The sequence below is a fragment of the Scyliorhinus canicula genome, chromosome 26 (genome assembly GCF_902713615.1).
Source record: "Scyliorhinus canicula chromosome 26, sScyCan1.1, whole genome shotgun sequence".
Taxonomy (NCBI): Eukaryota; Metazoa; Chordata; class Chondrichthyes; order Carcharhiniformes; family Scyliorhinidae; genus Scyliorhinus; species Scyliorhinus canicula.
In genome coordinates, this window is record NC_052171.1 from 15,148,824 (window position 1) to 15,166,702 (window position 17,879).

Below are 17,879 nucleotides of genomic sequence, written 5' to 3' on the forward strand. Positions count from 1 at the left end.
GACAGTGTCAGGGGGACAGTGTCAGGGGGACAGTGTCAGGGACAGTGTCAGGGGGACAGTGTCAGGGACAGTGTCAGGGGGACAGTGTCAGGGACAGTGTCAGGGGACAGTGTCAGGGACAGTGTCAGGGGGACAGTGTCAGGGGGACAGTATCAGGGGGACAGTGTCAGGGGGACAGTGTCAGGGGGACAGTGTCAGGGGAACAGTGTCAGGGGACAGTGTCAGGGGGACAGTGTCAGGGGGATAGTGTCAGGGGGACAGTGTCAGGGGGACAGTGTCAGGGACAGTGTCAGGGGGACAGTGTCAGGGGGACAGTGTCAGGGACAGTGTCAGGGGACAGTGTCAGGGGGACAGTGTCAGGGACAGTGTCAGGGACAGTGTCAGGGGGACAGTGTCAGGGGGACAGTGTCAGGGGACAGTGTCAGGGGGACAGTGTCAGGGGACAGTGTCAGGGACAGTGTCAGGGGGACAGTGTCAGGGGGACAGTGTCAGGGGACAGTGTCAGGGGGACAGTGTCAGGGGACAGTGTCAGGGGACAGTGTCAGGGGACAGTGTCAGGGGGACAGTGTCAGGGGACAGTGTCAGGGGGACAGTGTCAGGGGACAGTGTCAGGGACAGTGTCAGGGGGACAGTGTCAGGGGGACAGTGTCAGGGGGACAGTGTCAGGGGGACAGTGTCAGGGGACAGTGTCAGGGACAGTGTCAGGGGGACAGTGTCAGGGGGACAGTGTCAGGGGGACAGTGTCAGGGACAGTGTCAGGGGGACAGTGTCAGGGGGACAGTGTCAGGGGGACAGTGTCAGGGACAGTGTCAGGGACAGTGTCAGGGGGACAGTGTCAGGGGGACAGTGTCAGGGGGACAGTGTCAGGGGGACAGTGTCAGGGACAGTGTCAGGGACAGTGTCAGGGGGACAGTGTCAGGGGGACAGTGTCAGGGGGACAGTGTCAGGGACAGTGTCAGGGGGACAGTGTCAGGGGGACAGTGTCAGGGACAGTGTCAGGGGGACAGTGTCAGGGGGACAGTGTCAGGGACAGTGTCAGGGGGACAGTGTCAGGGGAACAGTGTCAGGGACAGTGTCAGGGGGACAGTGTCAGGGGGCCAGTGTCTGGGACAGTGTCAGGGGACAGTGTCAGGGGCCAGTGTCAGGGACAGTGTCAGGGGGACAGTGTCAGGGGGACAGTGTCAGGGGGACAGTGTCAGGGGGACAGTGTCAGGGGGACAGTGTCAGGGGGACAGTGTCAGGGGACAGTGTCAGGGGGACAGTGTCAGGGGGACAGTGTCAGGGGACAGGGTCAGGGGGACAGTGTCAGGGGGACAGTGTCAGGGGGACAGTGTCAGGGGACAGTGTCAGGGGGACAGTGTCAGGGGGACAGTGTCAGGGGACAGTGTCAGGGGGACAGTGTCAGGGGGACAGTGTCAGGGGACAGTGGCAGGGGGACAGTGTCAGGGGACAGTGTCAGGGGACAGTGTCAGGGGGACAGTGTCAGGGGGACAGTGTCAGGGGACAGTGTCAGGGGACAGTGTCAGGGGACAGTGTCAGGGGACAGTGTCAGGGGGACAGTGTCAGGGGGACAGTGTCAGGGGGACAGTGTCAGGGGGACAGTGTCAGGGGACAGTGTCAGGGGGACAGTGTCAGGGGGACAGTGTCAGGGGACAGTGTCAGGGGGACAGTGTCAGGGGGACAGTGTCAGGGGGACAGTGTCAGGGGGACAGTGTCAGGGGGACAGTGTCAGGGGGACAGTGTCAGGGGACAGTGTCAGGGACAGTGTCAGGGGGACAGTGTCAGGGGGACAGTGTCAGGGGACAGTGTCAGGGGGACAGTGTCAGGGGACAGTGTCAGGGGACAGTGTCAGGGGGACAGTGTCAGGGGGACAGTGTCAGGGGGACAGTGTCAGGGGGACAGTGTCAGGGACAGTGTCAGGGGGACAGTGTCAGGGGACAGTGTCAGGGGACAGTGTCAGGGGGACAGTGTCAGTGGACAGTGTCAGGGGACAGTGTCAGGGGACAGTGTCAGGGGGACAGTGTCAGGGGGACAGTGTCAGGGGACAGTGTCAGGGGGTCAGTGTCAGGGGGACAGTGTCAGGGGGTCAGTGTCAGGGGACAGTGTCAGGGGGACAGTGTCAGGGGGTCAGTGTCAGGGGATCAGTGTCAGGGGGTCAGTGTCAGGGGGTCAGTGTCAGGGGACAGTGTCAGGGGACAGTGTCAGGGGACAGTGTCAGGGGGACAGTGTCAGGGACAGTGTCAGGGGGACAGTGTCAGGGGGACAGTGTCAGGGGGACAGTGTCAGGGACAGTGTCAGGGGACAGTGTCAGGGGGACAGTGTCAGGGGGACAGTGTCAGGGGACAGTGTCAGGGACAGTGTCAGGGGGACAGTGTCAGGGGGACAGTGTCAGGGGGACAGTGTCAGGGACAGTGTCAGGGGGACAGTGTCAGGAGGACAGTGTCAGGGGGACAGTGTCAGGGGACAGTGTCAGGGGACAGTGTCAGGGGGACAGTGTCAGGAGGACAGTGTCAGGGGGACAGTGTCAGGGGGACAGTGTCAGGGGGACAGTGTCAGGGACAGTGTCAGGGGGACAGTGTCAGGGGGACAGTGTCAGGGGGACAGTGTCAGGGGGACAGTGTCAGGGGACAGTGTCAGGGGGACAGTGTCAGGGGGACAGTGTCAGGGACAGAGTCAGGGGGACAGTGTCAGGGGGACAGTGTCAGGGGGACAGTGTCAGGGGACAGTGTCAGGGACAGTGTCAGGGGGACAGTGTCAGGGGGACAGTGTCAGGGACAGTAGTCAGGGGGACAGTGTCAGGGGGACAGTGTCAGGGGGACAGTGTCAGGGACAGTGTCAGGGACAGTGTCAGGGGGACAGTGTCAGGGACAGTGTCAGGGGGACAGTGTCAGGGGGGACAGTGTCAGGGGACAGTGTCAGGGAGACAGTGTCAGGGAGACAGTGTCAGGGGGACAGTGTCAGGGACAGTGTCAGGGGGACAGTGTCAGGGGACAGTGTCAGGGGGACAGTGTCAGGGGGACAGTGTCAGGGGGACAGTGTCAGGGGGACAGTGTCAGGGGGACAGTGTCAGGGGACAGTGTCAGGGGGACAGTGTCAGGGGGACAGTGTCAGGGACAGTGTCAGGGGGACAGTGTCAGGGGGACAGTGTCAGGGAGACAGTGGTCAGGGGGACAGTGTCAGGGGACAGTGTTAGGGGGACAGTGTCAGGGGGATAGTGTCAGGGGGACAGTGTCAGGGGACAGTGTCAGGGGGACAGTGTCAGGGGGGACAGTGTCAGGGGGACAGTGTCAGGAGGACAGTGTCAGGGACGGTGTCAGGGACAGTGTCAGGGGGACAGTGTCAGGGGACAGTGTCAGGGGACAGTGTCATGGGACAGTGTCAGGGGGACAGTGTCAGGGACAGTGTCAGGGGGACAGTGTCAGGAGACAGTGTCAGGGACAGTGTCAGGGGACAGTGTCAGGGGACAGTGTCAGGGGACAGTGTCAGGGGACAGTGTCAGGGGGACAGTGTCAGGAGGGACAGTGTCAGGGGACAGTGTCAGGGGGACAGTGTCAGGGGACAGTGTCAGGGGGACAGTGTCAGGGGACAGTGTCAGGGGACAGTGTCAGGGGACAGTGTCAGGGGACAGTGTCAGGGGGACAGTGTCAGGTGGACAGTGTCAGGGGGACAGTGTCAGAGGGACGGTGTTAGGGACAGTGTCAGGGGGACAGTGTCAGGGACAGTGTCAGGGACAGTGTCAGGGACAGTGTCAGGGGGACCGTGTCAGGGGACGTGTCAGGGACAGTGTCAGGGGACAGTGTCAGGGGACAGTGTCAGGGGACAGTGTCAGGGACAGTGTCAGGGGACAGTGTCAGGGACAGTGTCAGGGGGACAGTGTCAGGGACAGTGTCAGGGGACAGTGTCAGGGACAGTGTCAGGGGGACAGTGTCAGGACAGTGTCAGGGGGACAGTGTCAGGGACAGTGTCAGGGGGGCAGGGTCAGGGACAGTGTCAGGGGGACAGTGTCAGGGGGGCAGGGTCAGGGGGGCAGGGTCAGGGACAGTGTCAGGGGGACAGTGTCAGGGGTACAGTGTCAGGGGGACAGTGTCAGGGACAGTGTCAGGGGGACAGTGTCAGGGGGACAGTGTCAGGGACAGTGTTAGGGACAGTGTCAGGGGGACAGTGTCAGGGGGACAGTGTCAGGGGTACAGTGTCAGGGGGACAGTGTCAGGGACAGTGTCAGGGGGACAGTGTCAGGGGGACAGTGTCAGGGACAGTGTTAGGGACAGTGTCAGGGACAGTGTCAGGGACAGTGTCAGAGGGACAGTGTCAGGGGGACAGTGTCAGGGAGACAGTGTCAGGGACAGTGTCAGGGACAGTGTCAGGGGGACAGTGTCAGGGGACAGTGTCAGGGACAGTGTCAGGGGGACAGTGTCAGGGGGACAGTGTCAGGGACAGTGTCAGGGGGACAGTGTCAGGGACAGTGTCAGGGGACAGTGTCAGGGGGACAGTGTCAGGGGGACAGTGTCAGGGGGACAGTGTCAGGGGACAGTGTCAGGGGACAGTGTCAGGGGACAGTGTCAGGGGGACAGTGTCAGGGACAGTGTCATGGGGACAGTGTCAGGGGGACAGTGTAAGGGGGACAGTGTCAGGGGACAGTGTCAGGGGACAGTGTCAGGGGGACAGTGTCAGGGGGACAGTGTCAGGGGGACAGTGTCAGGGGGACCAGTGTCAGGGGGACAGTGTCAGGGGGACAGTGTCAGGGACAGTGTCAGGGGACAGTGTCAGGGGACAGTGTCAGGGGGACAGTGTCGGGACAGTGTCAGGGGACAGTGTCAGGGGGACAGTGTCAGGGGGACCATGTGTCAGGGACGAGTACAGGGACAGTGTCCAGGGGGGACAGTATCAGGGGGACAGTGTCAGGGGGACAGTGTCAGGGAGACAGTGTCAGGGACAGTGTCAGGGGGGACGTGTCAGGGGGACAGTGTCAGGGGGACAGTGTCAGGGGGACAGTGTCAGGGGGACAGTGTCAGGGGGACAGTGTCAGGGGGACAGTGTCAGGGGGACAGTATCAGGGGGACAGTGTCAGGGGGACAGTGTCAGGGGGACAGTGTCAGGGGGACAGTGTCAGGGGGACAGTTTCAGGACAGTGTCATGGGGACAGTGTCAGGGGGACAGTGTCAGGGGGACAGTGTCAGGGACAGTGTCAGGGGGACAGTGTCAGGGGGACAGTGTCAGGGGGACAGTGTCAGGGGGACAGTGTCAGGGACAGTGTCAGGGGGACTGTGTCAGGGGGACAGTGTCAGGGGGACAGTGTCAGGGGGACAGTGTCAGGGGACAGTGTCAGGGGACAGTGTCAGGGACAGTGTCAGGGGACAGTGTCAGGGGACAGTGTCAGGGGGACAGTGTCAGGGGGACAGTGTCAGGGACAGTGTCAGAGGGATAGTGTCAGGGACAGTGTCAGGGGGACAGTGTCAGGGGACAGTGTCAGGGGGACAGTGTCAGGGGGACAGTGTCAGGGGACAGTGTCAGAGGGATAGTGTCAGGGACAGTGTCAGAGGGATAGTGTCAGGGGACAGTGTCAGGGGGACAGTGTCAGGGGACAGTGTCAGGGGGACAGTGTCAGGGGGACAGTGTCAGGGGGACAGTGTCAGGGACAGTGTCAGGGGGACAGTGTCAGGGGACAGTGTCAGAGGGACAGTGTCAGGGACAGTGTCAGGGGGACAGTGTCAGGGGACAGTGTCAGGGGGACAGTGTCAGGGGGACAGTGTCAGGGGACAGTGTCAGGGACAGTGTCAGGGGGACAGTGTCAGGGGGACAGTGTCAGGGGGACAGTGTCAGGGGACAGTGTCAGGGGGACAGTGTCAGGGGGACAGTGTCAGGGACAGTGTCAGAGGGATAGTGTCAGGGACAGTGTCAGGGGGACAGTGTCAGGGGACAGTGTCAGGGGGACAGTGTCAGGGGGACAGTGTCAGGGGGACAGTGTCAGGGGGACAGTGTCAGGGGGACAGTGTCAGGGGGACAGTGTCAGGGGGACAGTGTCAGGGGGACAGTGTCAGGGACAGTGTCAGGGGGACAGTGTCAGGGGGACAGTGTCAGGGGGACAGTGTCAGGGACAGTGTCAGGGGACAGTGTCAGGGGGACAGTGTCAGGGACAGTGTCAGGGGGACAGTGTCAGGGGGACAGTGTCAGGGGGACAGTGTCAGGGGGACAGTGTCAGGGGGACAGTGTCAGGGACAGTGTCAGGGGACAGTGTCAGGGGGACAGTGTCAGGGACAGTGTCAGGGGGACAGTGTCAGGGGGACAGTGTCAGGGGACAGTGTCAGGGGGACAGTGTCAGGGGGACAGTGTCAGGGGGACAGTGTCAGGGGGACAGTGTCAGGGGACAGTGTCAGGGACAGTGTCAGGGGGACAGTGTCAGGGGGACAGTGTCAGGGGGACAGTGTCAGGGGGACAGTGTCAGGGGGACAGTGTCAGGGGGACAGTGTCAGGGTGACAGTGTCAGGGGGACAGTGTCAGGGACAGTGTCAGGGACAGTGTCAGGGGGACAGTGTCAGGGGACAGTGTCAGGGTGACAGTGTCAGGGTGACAGTGTCAGGGGGACAGTGTCAGGGTGACAGTGTCAGGGGGACAGTGTCAGGGACAGTTTCAGGGGGACAGTGTCAGGGTGACAGTGTCAGGGGGACAGTGTCAGGGTGACAGTGTCAGGGTGACAGTGTCAGGGTGACAGTGTCAGGGGACAGTGTCAGGGGGACAGTGTCAGGGGGACAGTGTCAGGGGGACAGTGTCAGGGGGACAGTGTCAGGGGGACAGTGTCAGGGGGACAGTGTCAGGGGGACAGTGTCAGGGGGACAGTGTCAGGGGGACAGTGTCAGGGACAGTGTCAGGGGGACAGTGTCAGGGGGACAGTGTCAGGGGACAGTGTCAGGGGGACAGTGTCAGGGGGACAGTGTCAGGGGGACAGTGTCAGGGGGACAGTGTCAGGGGGACAGTGTCAGGGGGACAGTGTCAGGGGACAGTGTCAGGGGACAGTGTCAGGGGGACAGTGTCAGGGGGACAGTGTCAGGGACAGTGTCAGGGGGACAGTGTCAGGGGGACAGTGTCAGGGGGACAGTGTCAGGCGACAGTGTCAGGGGACAGTGTCAGGGGGCCAGTGTCAGGGGGACAGTGTCAGGGGGACAGTGTCAGGGGGACAGTGTCAGGGGACAGTGTCAGGGACAGTGTCAGGGGACAGTGTCAGGGGGACAGTGTCAGGGGGACAGTGTCAGGGGGACAGTGTCAGGGGGACAGTGTCAGGGGGACAGTGTCAGGGGGACAGTGTCAGGGGACAGTGTCAGGGTGACAGTGTCAGGGGGACAGTGTCAGCGACAGTGTCAGGGGGACAGTGTCAGGGGGACAGTGTCAGGGGGACAGTGTCAGGGGGACAGTGTCAGGGACAGTGTCAGGGACAGTGTCAGGGGGACAGTGTCAGGGGGACAGTGTCAGGGGGACAGTGTCAGGGGGACAGTGTCAGGGGGACAGTGTCAGGGTGACAGTGTCAGGGAACAGTTAACAGTTGAAGTATGATTTGGTTCACAGTCAGATATCCTGCCAAAATCAGCTGGCATAGGGGGGACAAGTTACCTGAGGACAGGTGAATAGTAAGAGGTGGCATCTTTTTTGGTGACCACTCGCTAACGGGTATGATTGTCCACCTAAGAATCTCTGTTACTGGTCATGGGTTCTGTGGGTCCTTGCATGACTGATGAATCTGATCCGAGAGCATCTTTGACTGCACGCTTGACAGGTGTTTCCGGGAGATGGGATCAGCCCTTGGACCCTCGATCGCTGGTATTCCTTCTCCGGCTCCTTTTCCGGGTCTCCTCATGTTGCAGGGTGTGCTCAAAGAATTGTGCCCCATCAATCAGGAGCTTCCTCCAAGTTATTCTCTTCTGAGCGAGGGTCTCTGAGATGTTGAAGTCGATGTTGCATCTTTGGGAGGAAGGAAAACATAGTGGACCTTGTCAACAAATATGGCAGGTTTTTTTGAAAAGTATTTTTATTCCAATTTTCTACATTGACAAACAAAAATAAACCCCCCCGTCCCAAAAGTCAAGCCAAGACACAGGCATAAGCTGACCTTGCACCAACAAGACCTGCCTGCGAGCAATCAGTGAGGCAAAGGCCGAGACATCTGCCCCCGCACCTGTCTGCAACTCCGGCCGGTTTGATACCCCGAATATGGCGTCCAGGGGGCCAGGCTCCACATCTACGTGCAAAACCCCCAGAATGGTATTGAAAACTGCCCACCAAACCTTTCCACCTTCGGACAGGGCCAGAACATACATACCTGATTAGCAGGAACCCTCCCATGCCATTCACAGATATGTTCTACCCTCTTAAACCCTCTCCCGGCTCATCGTTGACTTCATCAGGTGCACCCTGTACACCCACTCAACTGTGTTAGCCCCAGCCTCACACACAAAGTCGAAGCTTTCACCCTCCGCAGCACCTCACACCACAATCCCTGCTCTAACGCCACACCCAGCTCCTCCTTCCACTTTGCCTTAATCCCCTCCATGGACACCTCATCCTCCTCCAAATTCCTCCAGGAAATCTCCGAGAAGACCCCACTCTTCAACACCCCCTACTGACAGCACCTCCTCCAGCCACGAGGAGGCAGGCGCTACCAGCTGCAAAGTTCCACATCTGCATGTACTGGAAACTCTCCTCCCCTGCCAAGTCAAATTTCTTGTTCAACTCCTCCAGGCTCGCAAACCGCCCACCCAGAAACAAATCCTTCATCTCCCTGATCTTCCTCTCCTCACATATATGGCAGATTGTGAAGACGTCTTCCTGAATATCTATATTGGATCTACTTTGAAAGCGTTTGCTGGATTTGCCTGATATACTTTGAGGTTACTGCCAGGATACTACCGACACCTGAGGTCCCTTTTCTGCAGATGGCAAATCGAGAAGCTTCTGATATTTCCGCGTTGCTCAATCTCTTTACACCGAATCAGGAGTTCAGCATTTGTGCTCCTAATCATTAGTGTGCTCTGCAGCTGCTTTAGCCTGCTTTAAAATGGCTCAAGTCTGTGAAACGCACAGGGAGAAGGTATATCCCTTCTGTGACTGGACTTTTTTTATTTCAATTATTTTCTCCTTTGTTTAAGAAGAGCAGCAAGGACAATACAGGAAATTACAGGCCGGTGAATCTTTCGTCAGTGGTAGGTGGATTATTGGAGAGGATTCTTTGAAACAGGATTTAGTCCCATTTGGAAACAAGTGAATATATTAGCGAGAGGCAGCATGGTTTTGTGAAGGGGTCTCACCAACTTGATTTTTTTCGAGGAACTGGCGAAGATGATTGATGTCGGTAGGGCAGTGATTGTTGTCCACATGGACTTTTGCAAGGCCTTTGACAATGTCATGGCAGACTGGTACAGAAGGTGAAGTCACAAGGGATCAGAGGTGAGCTGGCAAGATGGGTACAGAACTGGCTTGTCCAAAGAAGATCGAGGGTAGCAGTAAGGGGCTTTTCTGAATGGAGAGCTGTGACTAGTGTTGTTCCACAGGAGTCAGTCCGAGGATGGTTGCTGTTTGTAGCATATATAAATGATTTGGAGGAATATACACAAAGGTTGGTGGAATTGCGGATAGTTTTCATAGAATTTACAGTGCAGAAGGAGGCCATTCGGCCCATCGAGTCTGCACCGGCTCCTGGAAACAGCACCCTACCCAAGGTCAACACCTCCACCCTATCCCCATAACCCAGTAACCCCACCCAACACTAAGGGCAATTTTGGACACTAAGGGCAATTTATCATGGCCAATCCACCTAACCTGCACATCTTTGGACTGTGGGAGGAAACCGGAGCACCTGGAGGAAACCCACGCAGACACGGGGAGGATGTGCAGACTCCGCACAGACAGTGACCCAAGCCGGAATCGAACCTGGGACCCTGGAGCTGTGAAGCGATTGTGCTATCCACAATGCTACCGCCCTGCCATAGTGATGAGGACTGTCAAAGGATACAGCAGGATATAGATCGGTTTGAGACTTGGGGGGGGGGGGGGGGGGGGGGGGAGAGATGGCAGATGGAGTTTAATCTGGACAAATGTGAGATAATGCATTTTGGAAGATCCAACATGGTTGGGAAATATACAGTAAATGGCAGAATACTTAAAAATATTGACAGGCAGAGGGATCTGGGTGTACAGGTCCACAAGTCACAAAGTGGCAGCGCAGGTCAAGAAGGCATGCAGCATGCTTGACTGCATCGGCCGGAGCATTGAGTATAAAAATTGGCAAGCCATGGTGCAGCTGTATAGAACCGTAGTTAGGCTACACATGGAATATCGTGTTCAATATTGGTTGCCGCACACCAGAAGGATGTGGAGGCTTTCAAGGGGGTAAAGATGTGGTTTACCAGGATGTTGCCCGGTATGGAGGGCATTAGCTTTTAGGAGAGGTTGGATAAACTCTATCTGTTCTCACTGAAATGATGGACGTTGAGAGGCGACCTGATAGAAGTCTACAAAATTATGAGGTGCATGGACAGAGTGGATAGTCAGAAGCTTTTTCCCAGAATAGAAGAGTCAATTACTAGGGGACATTGGTTTAAGGTGCGAGGGGCACGGTTTAGAGGAGATGTGCGACAGAAGTTTTTTTACACAGAGGGTAGTGGGTGCCTGGAACTCATTGCTGGAGGAGTGGTGGAAGCAGATACAATAGTGACATTCAAGGGCCACCTGACAAATATATGAACAGGATGGGAATAGAGGGATAAGCACCCCGGAACTGCAGAGGGTTTTAAGTTAGTTGGGCAACATGGTTGGCGCAGGCTTGGAGGGCCGAAGGTCCTGTTCCTAAGCTGTTCTTTGAATTTGCAAGTCAGGTTTGAAATTGGTTCATCTAATTATTTTTAATTTTTATTATTATTCATTCAAATTATTTCTTTAATCTGATGAACTTGAACCATTTATTTAAAAACAAAATTTAAGAGTACCCAATTCTTTTTTTTCCAATTAAGGGGCAATTTAACGTGGCAAATCCACCTCCCCTGCACATCTTTGGGTTGTAAGGGTGAGACCCATGCAGACATGGGGAGAATGTGCAAACTCCATATGGCAGTAACCCGGGGCTAGGATCGAACCTGGGTCCTCGGCGCCGTGAGGCAACAGAACCTGAAGCATTTATGATTTCAAGTTCATTGATCTTTAAACAGACCACTTGCATTTTAGTTTGTCATAGTTGTCCGTTAAGAATGACTTCTATGCAAGGGTTTGTGGAGGGTGCTATCTCTCTCCTTTGTTTGTTTTTTTTTCTTTTCTCTTTTTCTTTGTTTTTGTTTCTTCCTTTTGTTTGAAGTTGCTCTTGAAGCTGGGGGGCATTGTTTATGGGGTGTTACCGCGATTGTACGTTAATAGAGTTAAGATGTTTATATTTTGTATTTTGTAAAAATTCCAATAAAAATTATTTATAAAAAAAAAGAATGACTTCTATGCTTATGTTGAAGCATGAGGGGGCCGTTCCTTTTCTATTCTAGCAGCAACAATGCACAATGAAATTTACTTGGTCACTATAACTTTAGAACATTGCACCTGCCTTGTGCAGCTTTACATAGAACATAGAACAGTACAGCACAGAACAGGCCCTTCGGCCCTCAATGTTGTGCCGAGCCATGATCACCCTACTCAAACCCACACATCCACCCTATACCCGTAACCCAACAACCCCCCCTTTAACCTTACTTTTATTAGGACACTACGGGCAATTTAGCATGGCCAATCCACCTAACCCGCACATCTTTGGACTGTGGGAGGAAACCGGAGCACCCGGAGGAAACCCACGCACACAGGGGGAGGACGTGCAGACTCCACACAGACAGGGACCCAGCCGGGAATCGAACCTGGGACCCTGGAGCTGTGAAGCATTTATGCTAACCACCATGCTACCATGCTGCCCAGTAAATGTACGTTTACTTCAAAGTCAACAATTTACTGAGACAAAGATGCAACTGCAATGTTGTGCGATTAACGGTGATTAAGAGTTCTAGAACTTCGTTCATTTACCTCTTTGAACTTTCAGACCTACACATGGGCATCTTTTGGTTCTGCAATTGATCAAAATTTACCTAACTTATGCTTAGCTATGGAATGCTTCAGTTGGGCTGAAACTGAGCAAGTCAATACTGAAATGTGATTACCCTTCTGTTTTCAGGACTCTTCTACCCATTGCCAGTTATTTTACCTTTTCCGATCTAATTCCCAATTAAGCTTTGTGAAAATAGATGTAAAATTATCACTGCCCCTCCCCAACACAAAAAGTCCAAACCATCCAAATATTTCACTTGGTTAAAGTGCAATTACACAGGAATTAACTGTTGGAGGTGAACAAAGGAGACCTAAAAATGCAGCTTTGTACGGAATTGTCAGCCTTTTAATCAAGAGATACCTTGAAATCTTTTGTGTGCATTTTCAACCGAATGACAATCTCAGGGCGAAATTCTCCGACCCCCAAGACGGGTGGGAGAATAGCGGGAGGGCCTTCCCGACATTTTTGCCGCCCTCCCGCTATTCTCCCCCCCCCCCCCCCCCGAAGTCCCGACCCGAATCGCTGCCGCCGTTTTTTTACGGCCGGCAGCGATTCTCAGCTGTTAGATGGGCCGAAGTCCCAGCCCTTTCCGCCGTTTTTATGAACGGCAAACACACCTGGTCTTGCCATTCGTAAAAACGGCGTCACAAACTCGCTTTTTATAACCATGGCACCGATTGGCACGGCAGTACCACGGCCGTGCCAAGGGTGCCATGGGCCCGCGATCGGTGGGCACCGATCGCGGGCAGCGGGCCCGATGCCCGCGCACTACTTGTCCTTCCGCCGCCCCGCAGTATCCATTCGCGGGGCGGCTGAGGGGCAACCCGGCCCGCGCATGCGCGGGTTTCGCGCAAAAACGCGATGACGTCACCCGCGCATGCGCGGGTTGGAGTCTTCCAAACTGCGCATGCGCGGCTGACGTCATATGACGCGTCAGCCGGCGCTAACTCCAGCAAGCGGGCTTAACGATTTTCGTTAAGCCCGTCTTGCCGGAGCCTACGGCGTCGGGCTGCTAGCCCCGACCGGGGACCAGAATCGGTCCCCGGTCGGGAAGGGGCGCGCTGCCGTAAAACCCGCCCGGGTTTTACGGCAGCTTTACGATTTCTCCCGTTTTGGGAGAATCTCGCCCATAATGTTTTAGGAAAGATGTAAGAAAATGCATTGGCACGATTCTCTGGTTAGATTCATGTTACACACAGGTTTTTGCATGTGTTGTTATCCAAAGAAGCATTGGATAACTTGGAGGCAGACTCTTATTAAATCAGTGGAGAGGAAGCTTTGTTTGAAAAGATAGTTGGAAAATCTGAGTGAATTCTTGATGAAAACAGCTGATGGAAAGCATTGTTTGAAAGAAGATTTTAAAGTTTTTTTTGTGAGTGCAGTTTGGAAACACGCGTGACAATTAGAACATAGAACATAGAACAGTACAGCACAGAACAGGCCCTTCAGCCCTCAATGTTGTGCCGAGCCATGATCACCCTACTCAAACCCACGTATCCACCCTATACCCATAACCCAACAACCCCCCCTTAACCTTACTTTTATTAGGACACTACGGGCAATTTAGCACGGCCAATCCACCTAACCTGCACATCTTTGGACTGTGGGAGGAAACCGGAGCACCCGGAGGAAACCCACGCACACACGGGGAGGACGTGCAGACTCCACACAGACAGTGACCCAGCCGGGAATCAAACCTGGGACCCTGGAGCTGTGAAGCATTTATGCTAACCAACATGCTACCCTGCTGCCCCTAATTATTTGGGGGAATTTGAGGAGAATTCTAGGGATCGATTTTGGCATGTGCCATTTGGTTTCAGTGGGGTGATATCCTTGAAATATGTGTGCATTTGTGAAGATAAAGGAGAGTGAAGGAGTATTGCATTATAATACAGCTTAATACATTTTTTATTCCTTGTTATAAAAAACTAATTGGCAGTCCTGTGACTCTTCCTTCACGTTTTCTGGAAATAAAAGTAAACATTACGATCTTCTGAGGCAGTATTTCAATAGTAACGCCAACTGGGATCTTAACACATGTCAGGTATGGCACAGCTGAAGTACACAGCTCACTGTCTCAACAACAATCCTTGCTGTACCAGTGTAACACATTCCCCTCTTCACTGTTTAGTAATCAATTAGGGGGTGTTTTGCGGCAAGGACCGTTCGGATTGTATTGCCGAAACTCATTTTTGCACAGCACTCTTACAGCTAATCTTGGTACTGAGGGTGGAACCTTGCAGGATTGAGGGTGTCGTACCTAAATGCGTGCAGTATATGAAACAAGGTAAATGAGCTTGTTGCGCACATTGAAATTGGCAGGCACGATGTTGTAGGCATCACTGAGATGTGGCTGCAAGGGGATCAGGGTTGGGATCGAAACATCCAAGGATATATCTAAATATATATATATCCTAGCGAAAGGACAGGCAGACATCTGGCAGAGGGGATGGGGTTGTTAGTAACAAGTTAACTTGTTAACAAGGGGCAGCACGGTAGCATGGTGGTTAGCATAAATGCTTCACAGCTCCAGGGTCCCAGGTTCGATTCCCGGCTGGGTCACTGTCTGTGCAGAGTCTACACGTCCTCCCCGTGTGTGCGTGGGTTTCCTCCGGGTGCTCCGGTTTCCTCCCACAGTCCAAAGATGTGCGGGGTTAGGTGGATTGGCCATGCTAAATTGCCCGTAGTGTCCTAAAAAGTAAGGTGGGGGGGGGGGTTGTTGGGTTACGGGTATAGGGTGGATACGTGGGTTTGAGTGGGGTGATAATTGCTTGGCACAACATCGAGGGCCGAAGGGCCTGTTCTGTGCTGTACTGTTCTATATCTATATCTATAACATAAATCGACAGCAAGAAGCAATATAGGGTCGGAAGGCATAGAAATGTGTGGGTAGAGTTGATAAATCATAAAGGAAAAAATCTCTCAGTAGTCAGGATGTGGGGCTGAAAGTAAAGCAGGAGATAGAAAAGGCATATAAGAAAAGATATATTACAATAATCATGGGGGACTTCAATATGCAGGTGGACTTGAGAAAATCAAGTTGGTAATGGATCGCAAGAAAAGGAATTTGTGGAATGTTTACGAGATGTTTTTTTGGTGCACCTTGTGGTGGAGCCCACTCGGGAACAGGCAATTCTGGATTTGGTTATGTGTAATGAGGCACACTTGATTCGGAACTTAAGGTGAATGAACTCTTAGGGGATAGTGACCACAATTTGATAGAATTCATCCTGCAGTTTGAGAGGAAGAAGCTGAATCAGATGAAACGGTTTTGCAATTGAATAAAGGTAACTTCAAAGACATGAGAGAGGTGCTGGTCAGAATTGATTGGAAGAGGAGCCTAGCAGGGAAGACAATTGAACAGTAGTGGCAGGAGTTGTTGGGGGTTATTCAGGAGGCACAACAGAAATTTCAGGAATTACTGGAGGCAGGAGGGTTGCAGAGAATTGGAAAATAGCTAATGTAACATGCCTGCTTCAGAAGGGAGGGAGGGACAAAACAGGAAATTAAAGGCTAGTTAGCCCAACTTTGTTGATAAGATTTTAGAATATTATTAAGGATGAGATTGCGAAGTACTTAGAAGCTCATGTTGAAATAGGACTGAGTCACCAAGGATTTGTCAAGGAGACACAATGCCTGACAAATTTGTTAGAATTAACGAGGAAGTTAGACAAAGGAGAACTAGTGGACTTGATCAATTAGGATTTCCAAAAGGCCTTTGACAAGGTGCCGTACAGGAGGCTGCTAAATAAGATAAGAATCCATGGTGTTAGGGACAAGGTACTGGCATAGAGAGAGGATAAAAAACAAATTACTGCGGATGCTGGAATCTGAAACGAAAGATTAAATGCTGGAAAATCTCAGCAAGTCTGGCAGCATCTGTAGGGAGAGAAAAGAGCAAACATTTTGAGTCCGAGGAATCTTTGTCAAAAAATAGATAGAAGATTGGCTGACTGGCAGAAGGCAGAGAGTGGGGATAAAGGGGTCATTTTCAGGATGGTAACTGGTGACCAGTGGTGTTCTGTAGGGGTCAGTGTTGGGACCATAGCTATACATTAATGATCTGAAAGAAGGAACTACAGGCATCGTTGATAAGTTTGCAAATGATACAAAGATATGTCAAGGGACAGGTTGTGTTGAGGAAGCAGGGAGGCTGCAGAAGGACCTGGACAGGCTGGGAGAGTGGGCGAAGAAGTGACAGATGGAATACAATGTGGAAAAGTGTGAGGTTATGCACTTTGGTACAAAGAATGGAGGCATCGACTATTTTCTAAATGGGAAAAGACTTTGGAAATCAGAAGCACAGAGGGACAAGGGAGTCCTAGTTCAAGATTCTCTTCAGGTTAAAACATGTTGGTTCTGTTGGCAGTTCGGAAGGCAAATACAATGTTAGCATTCATTTCAAGAGGGGTTGAATACAAGAGCAGCGAAGTGCTGTTGAGGCTGTATAAGGCCCTGGTCAGACCCCATTGGCAATATTGTGAGCAGTTTTGGGCCCTGTATCGAAGGAACGATGTTCTAGCCTTGGAAAGCGTCTAGAGGAGGTTTACAAGAATGATCCCTGGAATGAAGGCCTTGTGATAGGAGCAGTTGAGGACTCTGGATCTGTACTCGATGAAGTTTAGAAGGATGAGCGGGGATCTGATTGAAAGTTGCAGGATTCTGAGAGGCCTGGATAGAGTGGACATGGAGAGGATGTTTCCACCAGTAGGACAAACTAGAACCCGAGTGCACAGGCTCAGACTGAATGGATGATCCTTTGGAACTGAGATGAAGAGGAATTGTTTTCAGCTGGAGGGTGGTGCATCTGAGGACTCATTGCATCAGAAGGCCGTGGAGTCCAAATCACTGAGTGCCTTTAAGACAGAGAAAGATAGATTAAAAAAAGAATTTAGAGTGCCCAATTCATTTTTTCCAATTAAGGGGCAATTTAGCCTGGCCAATCCACCTACCCTGCACATCTTTGGGTTGTGGGGGTCAGATCCATGCAAACACAGGGAGAATGTGCAAACTCCACACGGACAGTGACCCAGAGCCGGGATCGAACCTGGGACCTCAGCGGCGTGAGGCAGCAATGCCAACCACTGCGCCACTGTGCTGCCCAAGAATGGATAGATTCTTGATTAATAAGGGGATCAGGGGTTTTGGGAAGAGGGCAGGAGAATGGGGATGAGAAACACATCAGCCGTGATTGAATGGCGGAGCAGACTGGATGGGCTGAATGGCCTAATCCTGCTCCTATGTCTTATGGTATTGACTACACTTGAATTTGGGTTCCAGAAAACAGTCCATTTTTTGTGAACACCATTTTCTTCTCTGAAGTCCATATTGTCTTCATCAATGATTTTGAGTTTATCCAGTTAAGGAGCTGAGTCACACAGACCAAATAACCAATAATGCTGCTCTAAACTTACCATAAGCTGAGTTGGCTGACAGTTTGAACATGTTAAATATAAGTTAGTAATAAACCCTATCGAGATTTCAGGCGAAACTTTTTTAGCTAAAGACTGATTAGAATGTTAAAGTGACGACCAGTGTGGTGAAAGTGATCAGCATAGATGTATTTAAGGGGAAACTCGGTCAGCGCATGAGGGAAAAAGGAACACAAGAATGTGTTGATGTGGTCAGATAAAGGATGCTGGAAGAAGGCTCATGAGGAGCATGAACATCAGAATGGACTTGTTGGCCTGAAAACCAGTTTCTATGAATACGACATAATGCCTTGTCGCAGCTTGTCATGTGAAGCGAAGGCCAGGCCCTCTGCCAAAGCTTGAGATGGAAGATAAAGAGTCAGTTGTCGCATGCTGTAGCTTTCCAACTG